The 18,872-nt window shown below is 52.1% G+C and overlaps 1 protein-coding gene and 1 long non-coding RNA gene across 3 annotated transcripts in view; one reads left to right on the plus strand and one right to left on the minus strand.

Moving 5' to 3' along the window:
- Window positions 1-727: 727 nt before the first annotated feature.
- On the minus strand, window positions 728-2,686 carry LOC136298330 (uncharacterized). Its single transcript, XR_010723295.1, has 2 exons — window positions 2,061-2,686; window positions 728-1,017 (listed from the first exon to the last, which is right to left on the minus strand). It is a non-coding gene; the product is annotated as an uncharacterized lncRNA (long non-coding RNA).
- Window positions 2,687-6,405: 3,719 nt separating this feature from the next.
- Window positions 6,406-18,872, plus strand: part of RALY (RALY heterogeneous nuclear ribonucleoprotein) — a 114,283-nt gene continuing 101,816 nt past the window's right edge. For both annotated transcript variants that reach the window (XM_066198858.1, XM_066198859.1), the window contains exon 1: window positions 6,406-6,533. The gene's annotated coding sequence lies outside the window, so the exon portion shown is untranslated. The remainder of the gene's footprint in view (window positions 6,534-18,872) is intronic.

The raw sequence follows: 18,872 nt of genomic DNA on the forward strand, positions 1-18,872 counted from the left end.
GCAGATCTTGTAGGAAAAGGCACCTGGGTATATACTCAGGGCAGTGGGCATGGCCCCAAGGCTGCCAGAACTCCAGGAGCATTTGGACAACACTTTGAGGCACAGGGTGGGACTGTTGGGTGTCCTGGGCAGGCCCAGGAGTTGCACTGGATGATCCTGGGGGCTCCTTCGAGCTCAGGATATTCTGGTCCATGATCCTGTAATTCTTTGGCAGGACTTCCTGCAGGCAGGAGGCTGAGGAGAAACATGCAGTGCTTCCCAAGACAACAGCAGTACGGATACAGCCACCTGCTTTTTGGGATCATGTTCACAGAGTTTTCCCTCCTTTAACATGAAGTGGACAAGCCTCAACTCCTCCCCCCCCTTCCAATATCCCTTTATTGCTTCTAGACTGACTCTGAGAGAGGGTAGAAAAAGAAATCTGAGAGAGGTGAGTTCCAAGGTCAGCGCTGCTCACCCAGCTCTGTCATCCCACCGAGCTCATAAATTGGTGTTAACACCTCCTGCAAAGAACAACAAATATGAAAGGAGAACCTGGCTCAGACGGGGAAGCAGAGCCATTACTGGGGCAGCCACTGCAGAGCAGAGTCTGGCATGACCGCAAATCCAGCCCAACTCCAATGCCTGTTCAGGCCAGATGTGACCCCAGCCCCTGCTGCATCCTGGTCATCTCCCAGGAGGTGGAGAAAGCTGCCTTTTTAGGCAACTTATCTTTTTAAACATCACAAAGCACCTGGGTATTTCATGCTCCTCTCCTATTAGGAATTTGCTTTGGCAGAGTGCTCTCTTTTATTTTATATTTTTGCTTGTTCTTTAAACAGCTGCTTAGAATGGGGCTCCGTGGTGTGGAAAGCACAAATTAGTTCAGAGCCTTTCATTTGCACCCCCCACCCCTTCCACTTATGATTCCCTTCAGTGGGATTCACAAAATCTATTATTGCTGCTGTAGATTGGTCATGGTGTGACTTTGGAGAAAATTCTTTCTGTGTTGACACTGTTGCTTCATTGTTATTCTTTCTATATGAGTGAAACAAAATGAAAAATTCATTAAAAACGGGGGGGGGGGGGGGGGGGGGGGGGGGAAGAGGAAAGAAATCTACTAGTATTTCTCTATCTCCCAGCACAAAAAACAAATGAGGAAGACTGAAAACAGGGTGATGGGAAGGGAAGGACCAGAGGATTAAATGTCTGAAGGGTCCAGCCACACACAGTGTCTGGGACAAACATGTCAGTAAAAAGAATAAAAAGGACCCTGTCTCAGGGTCCCACTATCAAATCCGGAGCCAGGGAAGGGTCTCACAGGTGAACTCATTTTCTTTGGGATGTTTCAGCAGGCAGTGACCCCTCAGAGGAGCTCCGGGAGCTGCACCACGGCCCCAAGGAGCTCCCCAAGCAGGGGCTCTGCCCTCAGCTCTGCTCTCATGGAATCACAGGATAGAATATCCTGAGCCAGGAGGGACCCACAGGATCACCCAGCCCAGCCCCTGTCCCTGCACAGACACCCCAACAACCCCACCCTGGGCATCCCTGGCAGCGCTGTCCAAAGGCTCCTGGAGCTCTGGCAGCCTCGGGGCCGGGACCGTTCCCTGGGGAGCCTGGGCAGTGCCAGCACCTCTGGGGGAAGAACCTTTCCCTGATCTCCAGCCTGACACTCCCTGGCACAGCTCCCTGGGTCCTGTCACAGAGCAGAGGTCAGAGCTGCCCCTTGGGAGGAGTTGCAGACCCTGATGGGATCTGAACTCAGTCTTTTCTTCCCCAGCTGAACAAACAGCTCATGACCTCAGCCATCGTCCTACACCCCTCCAAGCTCTCCCAGCCTGGCAGGACTCCACATTCTTCCCTTTCCAACTAGGCTGGCACCCCCAGACCCCACAGACATCACCTCTAGTCTGGTTTGCCCCATTTTCTCATGCAGGGAGGCAGAGGCAGGGGGTGGCAGGGAGGGAATCTGAGGCACAGACAGACTCTGCTGGCAGTGGGACTCTGGGAACAGCTTCTCACCACATGGATGCTCTGATGGGTTCCCAGTGCCTCCTTCTCTGGTGATGGGGAAACTCTACCTGTGCACAGTCCTCTGCTGACTTCCTCCAGGGCCTTCTGAATTTCCCAGTCTGCAGCCTCAAGGACACCTATTCAGGATTGGAGGGACAGATCCTCTGGGAAGGCTCAGCCAGAGGAGCCGGGCCATGCCCTGGAGCTCGACCTCAGCAAAATTGCTCTTTGTGATTCTTCAGCCTCAGAGTGTGACTGTTCAGGGCAGACCAAGGGACTTGGAACAGCAGATCCTCAGCTCTGCAGGTTGGAGGTCCCCATCTATTGCAGCAGCCCTCTTGTTAGAGAGTAGAAATGAGCAAGACAAAGACTTCTTGCTTATCACAGGATGAAAAGGGTCCTGGTTTATTCCTCTTTACAGCTCAGCCATCCTGACTCCAGCTATTCACTGACTCCAGCGGCAGCAAGCTCCTACTGTGGGTTTCCCTCGGAGCCTCTCCCTACTGGTTATTTCCTGCTAAACTATGACTGCATACATTGGTTTGCAGACTCCAACTGCAGGCTTTTACCCAGCTAGACTGTGTCTACAGGTTCCAATAACAGGCTCTAACTGGAGCCCCAGACTGATCTCACAGCAGTGCTTCTTTCTCCCCAGGATCCTCCCTCTTCTTCATTATTCCCTTGTTCCCTCTTCTTCAAGGTTCCTCCTCCTTCATGATCCCCACTCCCTTTTATCACATTTATCTCTATTGGCCATAGCTGTGACTAATCAGGGGCTAGGCTGTATTGGGTAATTAACACAGCTGTTACTCATCAGGGCCAGGGTCACCTGTATTCCCTTCTCCTACACCCATCCACTTTTTCGTGGGATGAGGCTGATAAGAAGCATCTTCTGTGGTTGCTCACATGGAATCCCACGCCACTCCAGGTGCCTTGGTCCTGGGAAGTGCTTTGGTGTGATCTCCTATGTTATCCTGGCATTCCAAGTCAGCACCTCGCAGTGCAGACGGGTGGCTTGGAAAAGGCTGGATGAGACCTGGGCTCCAGGGAGATTAGGTAGGGATGGCTTGGACTCTATCTGGGTGCCAGTTACAAGGGGCAAGACCCCTCAGGGGCCTTTCCTGGGACCTGCCCTAACAGCCATAGCAATGACCCAAGAAATGCACCCTCAAAATGAGACCCTCAGTGTCCCTTCCAACCTGAGCTCTCCTGGGATCTTGTAGCTCCACAATCCTCTTATCAAACCTGCAGCAGGTTTGCCCTGTAGCTGCAGTGTTTTATTCTCATGACAGACTCTCATGGAGATCAGGTCTTGATCTCCACAATCACCACTACACTATTATCCATCCCAGGAAGGGGACACCTCCAAAAATAATCACCTAAATATTTTTGAAAAATAAAAATGACAAAACATTTCCCAGGATCTCCACTGAGGAATGTCACAGGGAAAGAAAAACTCCTTTTGTCATCAAGAGACTGAACTTCAAAACACCCAAACTGCACATCTCTGCAGGGCACCTTTCTGCAGGGTTATTAATAAGAAATAATTGTTTTAAATGCAGAAAAGTCTGTGTGCTTTCTATTCCCTTCCAAAAGCCCTGCATCACTTGTCCTTAATGAATAATGAAAGATGCTTTTGTATTGCTTCCCACCCATAGACTTTCAAGTGATTTTTAAGCAATAATAAATAGGACTCCAAAGAAAATCAGGGCTTGATGAAAACTTAATTTTGGACTAATAAGAGAAGCACCTGCTGTTGCACAAGTTTACAGACCTTCCTGGGGCTTTGGTGGGTGGAGAATTTTGGTGAAAGCTCTGAATGTTCCAATCCTGAGAAAATATCACTAAATGATTCTGAAATGTTGTTGTGTAGCTCCAAAGGAATTAGAATTTGGAAGGAAACCGGGAGATCCCATGCCCAGGACAGGCACTTTGATGCCCTGATCACAGCACTGCCGTGATGCCCTGTCTGATCTCACTCTGAGAGATCGTGCTGAAAGCATCATGGAAAGACCAGACCCAAAGAAAAGACCAGAAAGCCAGACCCAAAGAGGACATTGTTCTCTGAGGAGAGAGGGAGAGCAACATCCCATGTTAGACTGGGGGATTTGGATTTCACGGGAAAACAAAGTATTCCACTAGGAACCTGATGTGGCTTTCAACCCTGCCAAGGAAAAGCACATGGTGCAGGTGAAAAACTGAAGTTTGGAAGGGATATCATGGAATAATGGAATAATGGAATAATGGAATAATGGAATAATGGAATAATAAAATGGTTGAGTTGGAAGAGACCTTAAGGGCCATCTCATTCCACCTTTTGCCATGGACAGGGACACCTTCTACTATCCCAGGTTGCTACAAGCCCCATCCGAGCTGGCCTTGGACACTTCCAGGGATCCAGTGATGCCTTTTCCTGGCCTTAAAAAATTGACAGCCAGACACAGCTAAGGGCTAAGGGGTTTTTGCCTCAGTGTTTTAGTAAGGATCCTTCTTGGTGCACCCCTTCACCAAGGTGGAATGCGCCGCAGTGCACACACAGGATAGATCACGGATACAATTTACAGACCTTACAAATCAGCATATCTAACAAGGAGGCCCCAATGGGAGGCCTGGATTAATGGGGTGATATTCCCCCATCCATGGAATTCCCCCCTGGATGGGCCAAATCTCCAGTTCACAGGATCTGTTCTAGGGAGGAGACTGGTTTCCCGAGATAGTGTGGGGTTTTCCGGCCTCCTGCAATGAGGCCTTTAGGATGTCTGGTCTCCTGGCCTAAGACAGTACTAGGCCTGTGCTAAGTTATCAGACTTAAGGAATTACAAGTATGCATGCTAGGAGTACTGAGGATACACAAAATGTATATAAAAGGTATACAAAAGAAAAGGCAAAAAATCATCTTAGCATCACTAGGGGCAGCCACAGCTTCTCTGGGCACCCTGTTGCCAGGGCCTCCCCACCCTCAGAGGGGAGAATTTCTTCCTGATATTCAGTCTAATCCCTGCCCTCTATCAGCCATGAGCTGCCCAAGAAAAATTAAGCTGAAAAAGCCAGTTAATTGCTCACATTTGGGTTGGTAGGTACCAAGTTCTTGCCTCTAGCTCACAGCCAGAGAGGTCTCGATGTTGACAGGAGAGTTCACCTTACTGAGGGGTCTTCACCCAACCTTCAGAGGTATCTTCTGAGCACCTCAACATTCCCACCAGTCCCATCAGGAATCAGCACTGTGTCAGACAGTTTTGAGTAACTGATCACCTAAATACCATTATAATTCTATTGGGATCAGTGGGGAAAACTTCAGGGGGATTTGCCTTGATTGTCAATTAATCATTTGTGCTGTGGCACTATCCCAGGCATGTAACAGGAAGAAATTTCTTCACTGAAAGCGTTGTCCAGCCCTGGCACAGCTGCCCAGGGCAATGGGGGGAGTCACCATCCCTGCAGGGATTTAAAAGCTGTGAGGATGTGGTACTTGGGGACATAGGGTAGTGGTGGGCTTGGCAGTGCTGGGATAATGGTTGGATTTGACGGTGATTCTGATTCATGCCTCTGTGATGGGTCGCTCCTGCTGAGAGCAGCTGCATAAAATTATTTGCATGGATGTGACCTGAAGAGCGCTGCCGTGAGCCGGGAGCACACAGTGGGAGCCGGTGGAATCCGTGTGCCACCTCCAGCCGAGGCTGTCCCCGGCACGGCCGGCGGTTCCCCGCTCAGCCCCGCGTGTGCCGGTCCCTCTAGCGCCGGGGCGCTCAGCCTGGCCTTCCCACGCGTTCAGACAGTGACGAAATGCTGGACGTTCATTTCGCTCAGAAATCATTTTCCCAAGAGAACCGTTTTCCTGCCGGTGAGTGCCAGGAGCAGGCGGACACAGAACGGAGCAGCCGACCTGAGCAGCGCGCTGTTACCGAGAGCCCCGGGACGGAGCGGCCGGGCTGGAGCCACGGCTCCGCTCCGCGCTCGGCGGGGACGCCGCGGCTGCGAACTTCGGCTGCGGCTCCGGCGAACCGGGTGTAGGCAAAGAGCGAGCGGTGCCGGTGCGAGCGCTGGGAGCGGCTGCTCCGCAGCTCCCGCGGCGCGCTGCGGGGCCGGGACCCCCGACACCCAGAGCCCGAGCCCAGCCCGGCGCCGCCGCTCCCTCACGGGGACCCGCGCGCCCGGCCCCGCCCGCGCCCGCCCCGCTCTGGACTCTTCCACCGCGCGGGCAGCGGAGCGGGAGGGAGCGGGCGGTGCGGGCCGAGCGGTGCTGGCCCGGGCCGAGCCCCGGAGGCACGGCCGATACCGGCACAGCCTCGTGAGGGCGGATCGGTGCGGGCAGCGCCGCGGCGACCGAGACAGCGGGCGGCGGGGGCCGGGGTGAGCTCTCCGCGGCGCGCCAGTCCCCCCCAGCATGGAGCCGTGGTACGGTCGGCGGGAAGGAGCCGCGGCGCGGGGCGGTGCGCGGCACTGAGCCGGCGGCTCCCGCGGGCAAGGCGGGACGGGCCGGGCCCTCCGTCCGCACGGTACCGACCTGCCCGGCACCGACCTGCCCGGCACCGACCTGCCCGGTGAGTGCTGCCGCCCCTTCCCCCGGCTGCTGCGCGGGGCCGCTGCCGCCACCCGGAGTGTGGGGTCCGTACTGGCAGCACGGGTCCCTCTGCCAGTGACTTATTGCCGCTTTATTTTTTTTTTTTTTCCCTTTTCAATATTCGCTTTCCCCACCGGTTTTCTTGCCTGTGGTTAGGCTTTTCCGCCCCTGATGCGCGTTTTCCCCGCTTAGCGGGAAGCGGAGATGCCGGTGCCCGCGGGATGGGGAAGTGCCGCGCCGGGAAGCGGCTGCCGGGTGGGTCCGACCCCGCCGCGGCTGGCGGTGGCTCCGGGGCTGAGCCCTCCGCGGGTCCCGGACGCTTGGGAGGGATGTCCGCGGTGTGATCGCACGACCGCGGGGTGCTTCGTGCCTCCTGCAAACCAGAGACGCTCGGCGGTTCTGCCAGCGGTGCCTCGGGCAGCCGGGAGAGGCTGGTTAGCGAGAAAACAGGCGGAATATCGAGCCCGAGCGGCTGAGCCGCGCCGCTCCCCGCGGGTCCGTGCGGAGCCCTGCGGGCTCCAGCGCGCCGCGCCAGAGCCGCCGGAGCTTCTCTGTCGCGATTGTGTTGGGGCTGCTGATTTCTGTCGGGACTTGTGTTTGGGAACAGGTTCCTCAAGGAAGTGGTGGAGTCACCATCCTTGGGAATGTTAAAAATGAGCAGATGTGGCACTCGGCCGTACGGTTTTAGTGGGCATGGGGAGGACTCGGTTAGAGGTTGGAACTCGATGATTTTGGAAGTCTTTTCCAACCTTAGTGATTCTGTTGATTTGAGGTGATGTATGAAACTCCGTGTCTTAGTCCAGAGCAGCTTTGGTGAGTGTGAAACAGTCGGATCTAGCCGTGCCTTGGGAAGGGTGTCCGGCGACTGGTTCCCTCTTTAGACAGCGCAGGCGGCTGAGACACAAACTGCCGGGATGTGACGGCAGGGTGGATGTGCACCTTTATTTTCCAGACTTGCTCCTGAAGAGCAAGAGCCCACCTGCAGGAACGACCCATCGCAGTTGTGCTTGCTGCAGTGCTTCAGCACAGAATCCCAGAATCCTAGAATTACTTAGGTTGGAAAAGCCCTCTAAGATCGACTCCAGCAGCCATTAACTCAGCACTGCCAAGCCCACCACTAAACCATATCCCCAAGTGCCACTTCTACACCTCTTTTAAATCCCTCCAGGGACGGTGACTCCACCACTTCTGAGTGTAATTCCCCCGTGGTTTTGGCATGGGGAAGGGCTGGGAACCAGCCGGTGCTGTTTGTGGCTCCGGGGCCTTCCCACACTCCGCGGCTGCTCGGGCTTTTGGGGAGACTGAAGTCAATGGCATCACGGCTGGCTTGAGCTGACTTTCAAGGCCAGAAGAAAGGACCTTCTTATTTCATATTGAGGAAATCGTTGTTGTTCCCGCACCGGTAAATCCCGAGTGGTGCCCGGTGCCGGCCGGGCAGGGAGGGACCGGGGTGGCCGCGCAAGTGGGACACTGCTGCCGGCCCTTCCCGGGCTGGCAGGGGCAGCACAGGCCCTTGGCATTTGCCCTGGACCTCAGCGCCCTGGCTGAGCTCTTTTCCTTGGCTGTGTCATTAGCCAAGGGGGGCTGGGCTGTGTCACAGCACCTCCGGATTGTCCCCGCTGCGCGGAGGAGCGCTGAGCTCTTCCACAGGTGCCTCCACTCTTGGTCTCCCTTTAGCAGTTCAGTGGGACATGGTTCTTTCCCTTTCATTTTCCCCTGGCTTTTATTCTGCTGTATGTTGGCATTTGGGCTCTTTGCGTTATTCTAAAGGACAGGGAAGGAGCCTGGCTTCCAAGCGAGCTCCGGGGTGAGGAGCCTGCACGGATGGGTGGGAAGGGAAGGACTGCTGTTGTCGAGCACAGCCTCAGATGAGTGACCCTGTAGCACCTTCGCGGGCTGCCTGCTCTGGCTGACAGCTTGTCACGAGGTTTATTGTTCCTGGAAGCCTTTTTAGGACTCGTTTTCGGCCGCGTGTGAAAGCTTCCTTGGAGAGGGGTGGGTGTTCAGACGCTACTCCAGCTCCCTGAGCCGGGGAGGATTGCTGCTGTTAGACTTCTGTCAGGCTGACACTGGAGATGGAGTTCGGGGGAGCGGCAGAGCAGAAAGAGGTGTGTCTCTTAAGAGCCGCTTTCTTTAGAAATGGCTGATAATAGGCAGTGAGTTTGGGGAGGATGTTTTATTTAGGGATTGAAAAGAGAGGATTAAAGCTCTTGACAGAGAACAGTTTATGTGGAATAAGTGATGGGACTTGATCATTCAGAAAAAGACTCTAATGTGTTCCCATCACCAAGACAGCTTACAGCTCTCCTTGTCCCAAATCATTCAATAAAAGCAACAAAACTCCTTTTGATTTGAGTGCTTTGCTGGTAGCTGCAGAAGGAGTTCTCAGACCTAGCTGTAAATTTGTATCTGCTCAAAGAAAACAGCCAGGTGCAAGAATCTGGGAAATGCTAAAGGTACTGTGGACTTATCCAGGCTTTGGAAGTAGCTGTGTCTGTCTTGGAGAATTGCAGCTTTTCCTTCCTTGCCCCCTCCCATCAGGTTACTGGCACAGGGCTGTGCTCCTGGATTTGCAGAAGCACGAAGTCACTGCTTGTAAAATTACTGAAATAAAAAAGATTTGTGCAGGGGAGAAGAAACAGGAATCAAATTTTAGGCTCAAATTGTGATTCCAAAACAAGTTGCTCATTCTCCTCACAGCTTGAGGTTTATGATGAAAAGGTTGAAGATACCCAGCAAGAAAAATAGGCTGGGGGAAAAAAAATCTGGAATAAGATGAACAGAGTGAAATTCAGAATAAACTGTCATCAGAGAGTGTTTATAAACCTGCTGGAGAAAAGAGAGGGAGCAACCATTCAGATCAATAACAAGTTCTTTTTTTATAACTGTAGAGCTTTAATCATATAGTTTAAAAAAATAATCCTAAATGTGTGCATTTTATACCTGTGCTGGTAGCTGGGGCTAAATCTGCAGAGTTCATGCTGATCTGGGTAATCTGAATCAAGCTGAATAGTAAAGAGGCTCTTAGGAGGATCTGAAACCCAGGAGGCGTTTTTCAAACCTGAGTTATGTCACTTTTTTTAGAGGTGCCTCAGGCAATTGCATTTTAAGGAGACAAAGCTTTTGTTTTCAAGCTGGCCTAGAAAAATGCCAAGGATGAATCCAAAGTACAGGCTTTCAGAAGTTGTCATTTGTGATTAAGTTGATTTTGCTGTTGTGCACAGAAGGCCGCTGCCTTTCCCGGTGCGCCGAGAGCTGGGGCTATTTTTATTTTTGCCACCAGTCCTGGTGTACCTGTTTAATTCCAGTGAGCAGTAGTGCCCAGGGGTTCTCACCTGAACGTGTGTATTTAATGAGAAGGTCGGGTGTCTGCCAGCTCCATCTCTAATAGGAAATGAATTGTAGGTGCATTATAAAAGGCAGAAGGGATTGACTTAGATGGGTGTTCTGCAGCATTAACATCTGTCTGTGTCTAGTTTAGTATTCGAGATGTTGGAAATACCGAAGCCAAGGCTTCGAACCACGAGCAGAGGCTGTCTCCTTTCACAGAGTCCAGCCTGCACGCACGCAGTCAATCCAAAGCTTTTCTTGGGGCTTCTCATGTTACTTGCAGCCTAAAACAATCAGAAAGAGTATCCTGCTGTTGCCAGGCTGTGGGCAAATAAGAGGAGCTGTTCCTGCGGAGCCCGAGCTGAGGGAATATTGTGCAGGATGTAACAGATGATGCTGGAGCATGGATGTGGAAGAGTCTGCTGCCTGCAATCTGGAGTGCTGTGAGCTCCCAGGGAGATGCTCCTTGTTAGAGAAAGGTGAAATCCTGCGAGTATTGTAATGGCTTCTTGTTCTTAAATAAAACGAGAGTAGATTTTGTCTGGAAATCTGTCTGAAGGCAGCTCTGGCTGCAGGAACGGTGCCAGGGCTGTCTCACCTGGGCAGGAGGTGTCCCTGAAGCCCCTCTGGCCCCGGGAGCAGCTGATTCCTCAGCCCTGGCTCTGGATAGCCAGGCAAGGGCTATACGGGCAGCCTGAGTCATCCTTTTGGCTCTTGTCTAACATCCAAACAATGCAGTTTGTCCTGCTGGCTGGGGGCTCTTGGATCGCCCAGCACACGGAGATGTGGGACTGGATGGGTCCTCTTCAGGGGCGCCTCTGAGCTGCAGCTTCTGGAGCAGCTGCGTCCTGCAGTTCTCACCCTGGCACCTCACACTCCTAATGTTTTAATTTTTTTTTGTTTAAAGCAAGCCTTGAGAATGCATTGCAAACGTGTAGAGCAGGTGGTGCTGGCGATGTGAGGCAAGGCTGGGCCTTGCCTTTGCAGGGAAGGTCCCCGGTTGCTTTTTGGGCTTTTCCTTCCCCTCTGCTGCCGGAGCTGCCTGGCAGGATGTGCCCGGCAGGATGCCGAGCTCTGTTCCAGGAGCATCCCTGCACCTGCACCAGAGTATTTCCTTTACTGAACATCCACAGACTTTGCCAGTGATTTTGCACAACTGTCCGTGTTTTGTTTTCTGTTTTTTTCCTTTTTTTCATTTGTTCCGAAAGATCTGGTTTTAAAATAGAAAGCACAATGCCAGGTTGCTCGGGTTTGTTTCTACCAAGAGTAAGGCAAATAGATGGGCCCCTCTGGGCCATGTCTGTGTGAATTCAGTGACTCCCAGGTGGTACCTGCAGCATCACCTCCGTGTGGGGATGGTACCAAACAAAAGGAGCTGAGAAGTGCCGGGGCTTTATCTGAGGCTTTTGCGAGCAGCTTACATTTCAACAAATACAGCCGCACTGGGAATGAATGTGAACTCATTTTCGGGTTGCTCCTGCAGGCAGAATAAGAATGGCCGGGTTGAATGTGCGAGCAGGAGTACTAACTGAGGCAGTGCAGCTCCAGCTCCTGCTGTGTCCCACCTTCCCTGGAGGGAGAACATCCTTCCCCTGGGGCTCTGCCTGCTGGCACTTAAACGGGAGGCAGTTTCTGCAAGAGAAGGTGTTGAGGGAAAGGTGGCTATGGACACTCATTGTGGAACCATTGTTCATTTTAACGTGTGAATTCCTGAGTTCAGGATAGGCTGGCAAAGGTCCCGGGGTGGGCAGAGGAGGTGGTTGCGGGTCTCCCCCAGCCAAGCTCTCGATGTCTTTATTAGTCTAAATCTTGGCTGCCCTTCTGTCTTTAGTAAACTTTCTTTTGGAAAACTGTCTTGGGAGCGTTTGTGAGAGAAGTTCCTTTGGCGGGATGTGGGGAGCTCTGGCTCTGCACAGGGCAGTGTTTGCTGTGGCTGCTGTGTCACTGGCACCTGTGTCAGTGCCCTCAGTGCTCATGAGTGCCTTTCACCTGGCTTTCAGTGACATCCTCCACTTGCCAGGACTTCAGGGTGACTATTCCGGCCGGGGATGTGGCCCCTGTGTAAAAGACTGCAGGTTGATGCTTGAACGTAATTGGGTTTTCTTTCGAATCTCGAAAACTCTCAGTGGTTGCTGTGGGACAGACCTTGCAGAGCTGATGGTGCTGCCTGGCCTGAGCTGTTTTCCTGCTGAGGGGCAGCACTGGAGGGGTTTGGTGGTTCAGCAGCTCCTGGTTCCTGTCCTGGAGCTGTGTCTGCTGTGAAGCAGGTATTTTTGTTGGTGCTGCAGCAGTCTGCAATGCTTGGAGCTCTTACAGCTCCCAAAGCTCCTTCTGGAGCTGCTAAAACCTGTAAGCACTGCAGAAATCCTCTTGAGCTCTTCTAGTAACTTAAACTTAATTTTATTTATAATTTTTAACTTCTGCTCCAAAGAGTGCAGCTCTTAGGTTCACACATTTCAACAGGCCAATAAAACCCCACCTCTCTCTGTGGTGGCTCAGAGAGAGTCCCAGGATGGGCTGGGTTGGAAGGGACCTTAAAGCCCATCCAGTGCCATCCCCTGCCATGGGCAGGGACACCTCCCACTATCCCAGGCTGCTCCAAGCCCCATCCAGCCTGGCCTTGGACACTTCCAGGGATCCAGGGGCAGCCACAGCTGCTCTGGGCACCCTGTGCCAGGGCCTGCCCACACTCCCAGGGAGCAATTCCCTCCCAAGATCCCATCCATCCCTGCCCTCTGGCAGTGGGAAGCCATTCCCTGTGTCCTCCATCCCTTGTCCAAAGTCAAGGAACTGGCTGTGAAATGTCAGTTTAAGATGAAGAATCCTTGGTGCAGCTCACGCCCAGCAGCCACTGTCCATCCTGTACCTCTGGTGGCACCTGGGAACCCTCCGGGCACAGGTGAGAGTGAGGAGAAACCCCCCTGGGGAAGTTCCCCTGGCAGGAGCCCTGTGCAGGTGATGCTGTGGGGCATCTCCAGCACTGGGGGAGTGGCTGCTGCCGCTGCTGCACATCAAAGGTGGGATTTGTGTGTTTTCCTGTGAATGAGGAGCCGAGTGCTTCCTGCAGCTGGGCTCCCCAGCCATTTGAACGCGGCATAAACAGCATTTCCAGGGAGGCCACGGTAATAAGGCCGAGTTTGCTGATACCTCCTGTGAGCACAGCCACACCTCGTGGCAGGAGAGAGGCAGGGAGGGCTTAGATGATTTAATTAAACTTGTTGTGAGAACGAAATTAAATTTGGTCTCTCGGCCTGCTTATATTAGGAGGGTGCGAGCACAGCCTTTCTGAACTGAGCCATTCCTTGCCTTCTGTTTGCCTTGCAAAAAAGCAATTTCTCTGTCAGCTTTTAGCTTGGCTCCTGAGCCCCAACTGCTTGTTTATCTCCAGCAGCTCCCCAAATCGCTTTGAAGATGGGCTTAAACATTGATCATCTCTTACAGTCCTTCATCTTTGTTCTGCCAGCAGACATTAGGAAAGATATTTTAAATGATCTTTTCCCCCCCAAATTAACAGGCTGTGTGTATGGGCCGGGAGAATTAAATCTCTTTCAGCCAAAGTATAAATCAGCTGCTCCCATGTTTTTTGCCCAGTTCTCCTCTATTCATCTTCCAGCCCAGTCTGCAAAAGCAGCAGGGATTCCAGGAAAGATAAAAGCCGAAGTGCAACTTAATTTCGAGGCAGAATCTATCAGTGTTGGATTTGGGGAGCAGGATCCTGTTTAAAATGGACTTTTTCTCCCCTGGGATCATTCCTCTTGCTGCTCCTTAGGGAAGGGCTGGGGGGCTCCACGGGGTGATGCCATTCAAACAATGGGATGCAGAGGTGAAGTGATGCCTGACTCTGGCAGCTGCTGGCGGCGAAGTTTGGAAAAGAAACTTTGGATCTCTTCCTTTGCCATTTGAGCACTGAGATCTGGAGGAAAAAAAGCACTTGCTAACAGCAGAACATTTATTCTGTGTCAAAGAGGCAGCAGACAGCAGAGGTGGTTAATTCAGCATGGAAAAGCCCAGAGCTACAGCTGAACAGGCAGGAAGGTTTAATCAATCATTTGGAGCAGGTTTCTGATGCTCCTTTATGCAGACACAGTTTTCTGTGGTGTTGTTGTTAACACACTATTGGTAACAGGTCGCACCAGCCTCTCTCCCAAGCAGAGCTGGAAGGGAGCAGGTTATTTAGATGCACAGTCACTTCATTCCTGATGCATGTCCCAAAATACTGCTGTGATGAGGTCCTGGAGTGCTTGGGCTGAGGAGTTTGGCTCAGTGAAGGGGGATGCAGCAGCCTGAGCTGTGTGTGGGTTTGTGATCCAGGCTGCATTCATTGCTTTTATTATCATTTATCATATCACAGAGTCACTGGTTGGTTTGGGTTGGAAGGGGCCTTAAGGCTCGTCTCATTCCAGTCTCCTTCTGCAGTTCAGTTTGCAGATTCCATATCCCCATCCTATTCTGGGTGCTGATGCTCTCTGCCTTTTCAACTCCTCATTTGCAGAGGGGGAGAAACAGTGTGACCTCAGATTTAACAGATTTTATCCTTATATGCAGCATAAACATCTATATTTTATAGTTTGTTGTGAGGCATTGGTGCAGGGGATTCTGGCTCAGCGAGTCAGAGGCTTTTACCCACTCAGTGATGTGAGTAATTTATGGCTTGTCCCAAGTCTGCACAGCTGGGCTGCTGACAGCGTGTTGGGGAGTAAATATTGCATGTTTACACAAAGCCTTTTCTCTCCAAGTCCCCAAAAAGGGGATGAACCACTTTACCAGGCTGCTCAGGCTGTGTAGGAGCCATATCCCGGGGCAAAATGCAGCTGGGCAAAGCAGCCCAGCAATCTTATAAATACAGTGAATTTTAAATTCTTCCCTGGGTTGTAACAGGAGGGGAGCATTCCTGAGCATCTCCACAACCTGCAGTAATGTGACAGTGATGTGAGAGAGAAAGCTTTGTGCAGTGATGGCAAACAGCCTTTAGATCCGCTGAGTTTTTGTGAAAAGAAAGTGTTTTTGGAAGCTGCTGCCTTTGGAAGTAGTTGCCCTCAGCCCATGCTGGAATTGTTTTCCTTGTTAGTACCAAAGAGGCTGATGCTGCTGAGGTGCAGGGAGCCAGGACTTGTGCTGTCAGTGGCTGCTTTATAAATTCCCAGGTTAAATCAGGCAATAAGTTTAGATTTTTTTTTTTCCTTACCGTGAAACTTGTCAACTTGTTATTTTACTCGAGTCTCACAATCCTGAGCAAGAAGAAACTCTAGCAAATAGACAGGCTGATAAAATTGATGCAAACAAATGCATTAATTTTATTAGAAATATTAAATACTTTGGAAGGGACCCACAAGGATCAAGTCTGACTCCTGGACACTCCAGCTATCCCCCCCGTGCCTGAGAGCATTGTCCAGGTATCCCTTGAGCTCTGGCAGCCTTGGTGCTGTGATCACTTCCTTGAATTCTTGTTCATCCCTCGAATTTTGCTTGCTCCAAGTTATCTAGGGAAGATAAAGGCATCCAGGAGGTCTGGATAAGGCTTCCCACCCTCTAGAGTTGCTTTTTGTTCCCACCTCGGGGAAAAACCAAAATGAAATCGGAGAGATCTGTGGGATCTGGTAGCCAGTGCTGACATTTGCCCTTGCAGCCGGGCGGTGTCTGGAGCTCTGGGCTTGGTGAGGAGCAGTCGTGGCTCTGGCGTTGATGCTCTAAATATATAACAGGTAGGAGGGCATGTGACTTGGCCTGACCTTGGGCAGCAGCAGGGCTGGAAGGAAGCCAGGGCTCAGCTCCCAGTGCCTCCTCTGGGACGTTCCTGTGCTGCTCTGGCCTCCCCCAGACTCCGCAGATCCCCAGGGCTGCTGCTCCCGGCCATTCCCGTCCCATTCCTGGGGCTTTGCCGTGGCACAGCTGATTTTCCCGGAGGGAGTGCGCTCCGGGGAATGCCTGGCATGTGGGATTTCACTCTGGACTCTGGGGAACGCCTGGCACGGGGGATTTCACTCGGTGCAGCTGCACAGCAGCCGTGGGTTGAGGAGCTGGCCCTGCTCTGAGCGCCCTCCTTGGCAAACCTGCCCCCAGCACCTGTTCCCTATTCCCCACTGACTCTCCTGCCTTTTTAGTCTCAGGGTTAAACTCTGGGAGGGAGCAGACTCCTGAAATTACAGAATCACTGAGGCTGGAAAAGACCTCTGAGACCATCGAGTGTAACTGTGAAGCCAGCACTGTGTTTGCCACTAATCCACGTCCCCAGGTACCTCATCCACGTGGTGTTTGAACACTTCCAGTGGCTGTGCCGCTTCCCTGGGCAGCCAGCCCTCCTCTTTCAGTGAAGAGATTTCCCCTAATATCCAATCTAAACTTCCCCTGCCACAGCTTCAGGCTGTTTCATCCTGTTGCTCGTTCCCTGGGAGAAGAGCCTGAGCCCAACCTGTCCTAATGGACTTGGACTTTGTCAGGTCACCTGGGTGCTGCAGGGGTGTGCAGCTTATTTCAGGTGAAGAGGTTTTGCAGCAGTGCTGGCAGTGCTGTGGCTGTCCCCTGATTCAGCAGCCCCAGGGCTCTGTCCCTGTGCTGGTGCCATTAATCATCCTGGGAGGATCCCTGGGGGATGGATGTCAATCCTTCACACTCCTGCCCAAGGTTACAGGGCTGTCAGTCCTGGGAACAAAAGCTGTGTCCCAGTCTTGAAAATCATAGAATCCTGCAATGGTTTGGGTTGGAGGGACCCTAATGATCATCCCATTCCACCCCCTGCTATGGGCAGGGGTACCTTCCACTAGCCCAGCTTGCTCCAATCCCTGTCCAGCCTGGCCTTGGGCACGTTCAGGGGTGGGCAATCCTGGGAAGTGTATTTAAACCAAAAAAGATGGACGTGCTGCTCCCGAGTTCCCGTCTGAATCCTGGTGCAGCACTCCTGTGCACAGCTGCCTTTTGTTCCTGCACATTCCCAGGCAAAGCAGGTGGTGTTTTAATTTTTTCCTGCATTAAAAAAGAAAAATAATCTGTGGCGTGCTGTGCGAGGCTACTCACATCTGTGCACTCTATGTAGGTCAGATGTGTAGTTGCTTCTTTACGAAGACTAAACTTGACAGCGTTTCCTCACTGCAGCCAGCCAGGGAGGATCACAAAATTCACATGCTGCCTCCATGAGAAACGTCCTCCGGGAAGACCCCACGGGGGCTGTGCGTGCAGGTGAAGTTTGTTGCCTTCCTGGTGCGCTCCAGGTTGGTGACGATGAGCTTTATTGACGAAAGATTTATCGGAGCCGTGTATCCAGGCTTGAGTCAGTGTCGTATCAGATTAGCCTTGCAGCTGGAAATGCTAAATGCTTCCCTGCCCTGCTTCCAGCAGCTGCCTCTAGCTCTGCTCCCACTAAAAAGCCTCTTCCCTAATCTCCACAGCCCCAGTTTCTCTTGCTGTGTTTCTTCACATGCAAATGCCTCTCCCTCCCCTTTCATCCCCCCCAGCCAATCCTGTTCTGGGATTCCTTGACCTCTTCTGACTCTGGCAGTGGTGGAGGAGAAAATGAGTTTGAAACAGGCAACCTGTCATGCCCAGGAGCAAGTTAGGGACCTGATCTAACACCTTTTAGAGCAGTTGAGAGTCTCCCCTTGCTCATGGACGCAGCCTCAGATCCAGGTGTGTTTGGTCTTGTGGGAGATGCTCCACCAGGATGAAAGGAACAGGGATCAAGGAGGCTGTTCCTGCTCATCTGCCACTCATCAGGGTCCTCTGATCTCCTCAGTCTGATCCCAGCCCATGAAACAGGAGACCTGAATCAGTCTGGCTGGTTTGTACATGTTGGGAGTTTCTTCTGTCCTCAGTCCCAAGGTTCTGTGGGTGATGTAGGAGCTTTCTTTCCCACAGAAGGGACTTTTTTTGGAGGGAGAACTTGAGAACAGGTCCCTGAACATCCATTAAAAAGAGATAAATGCAGGGCCTAAGGTTCATTTAAATCTGAAGAGGGAACTGGCTTTGCTGGCCATGTTACATTTCCTTAGCTGAGATGACCTTGGAAGTGACCACAACTGGAGCAGTGGCAGGGGGCACCATCCTCATCAGAGCAGATGAAGATGGATATGTGGAGGTCCTTATGCAGCCCAGTGCGGGGTGGAAGATATTTCCAGTATTAAAATGGTTCTTCCTGCTCCACAAGTCTTTCCAAGAAACATTTGAACTGAAAGAAATGTTCCACCTGCCACCTCCTCCTCTGAACATGAGCAGCATCTGCAGCAAAGGAAGGATTCAGCCAAGGAAGGATTGTCTACAAGTGCTGGCAGCTTTCCAGGAGACTCCACATGGGGTGGGAAGTTGTGCCTGAAGCAGCTGGATGAGCACCCAGGAGCTCGGGACAGCAGCAATGAGCAGTTCCTGGTGACTGGAGCAGTAAATGGTGGGGGGTGGTTGTGACTGATCCATGGATTTGGGGGCATTGCTCTTGGGTTGGAGTAGGCTTCCAGCGTGAGGAAATGGACTCTGGAATTCATGGAGTCGCACCAAGTTTTATGGGAACGAGCGGTGTTGGAGCACTTGAAGGGAAATTGGAATAATTGAAAATTGCTGGTCCTACTCTACAAGAATTCCAGCTGCAGTCCTGATTCTTGGTGTGCAAATGAGTGTGAGGATATCCCAGTGCAGCTCTCTGCTGCAGAGAGCACCTTGCTAATTGCTCTGCTGCTGTGTTCAGCCACAGATCCAGGGATGAGATGTTTCCCATGGCTGCTCCTTCCCTTCTTCCTAAATAAGATGAAGAACACCTTGTTAGGGAAGCTCCAGAGTGCAACCAATCTCTTAAACTCCTGCTGATCAACTGAAACTAAGAGGGAACTAATGAAATCCCTGTTGCCACAACACATTTGTTTTGACCTTTAAAAAGAAAATGTGCTGGTGAGTCAGGAGTCCCACCAGGAAATCTGGGCTTGTTGTGGGCAGGAGATGGAGTGGGGACCGTGGAGGTTTAAAGTGGAGGCAGAGAGCAGAGCAGGGGGTGAATTTGCTGTGCTCTGGG

Source organism: Chamaea fasciata, unplaced genomic scaffold (assembly GCF_029207755.1).
Source record: "Chamaea fasciata isolate MVZ Bird 193981 ecotype frontalis unplaced genomic scaffold, bChaFas1.0.hap1 SCAF_17, whole genome shotgun sequence".
NCBI classification, from domain to species: domain Eukaryota; kingdom Metazoa; phylum Chordata; class Aves; order Passeriformes; family Sylviidae; genus Chamaea; species Chamaea fasciata.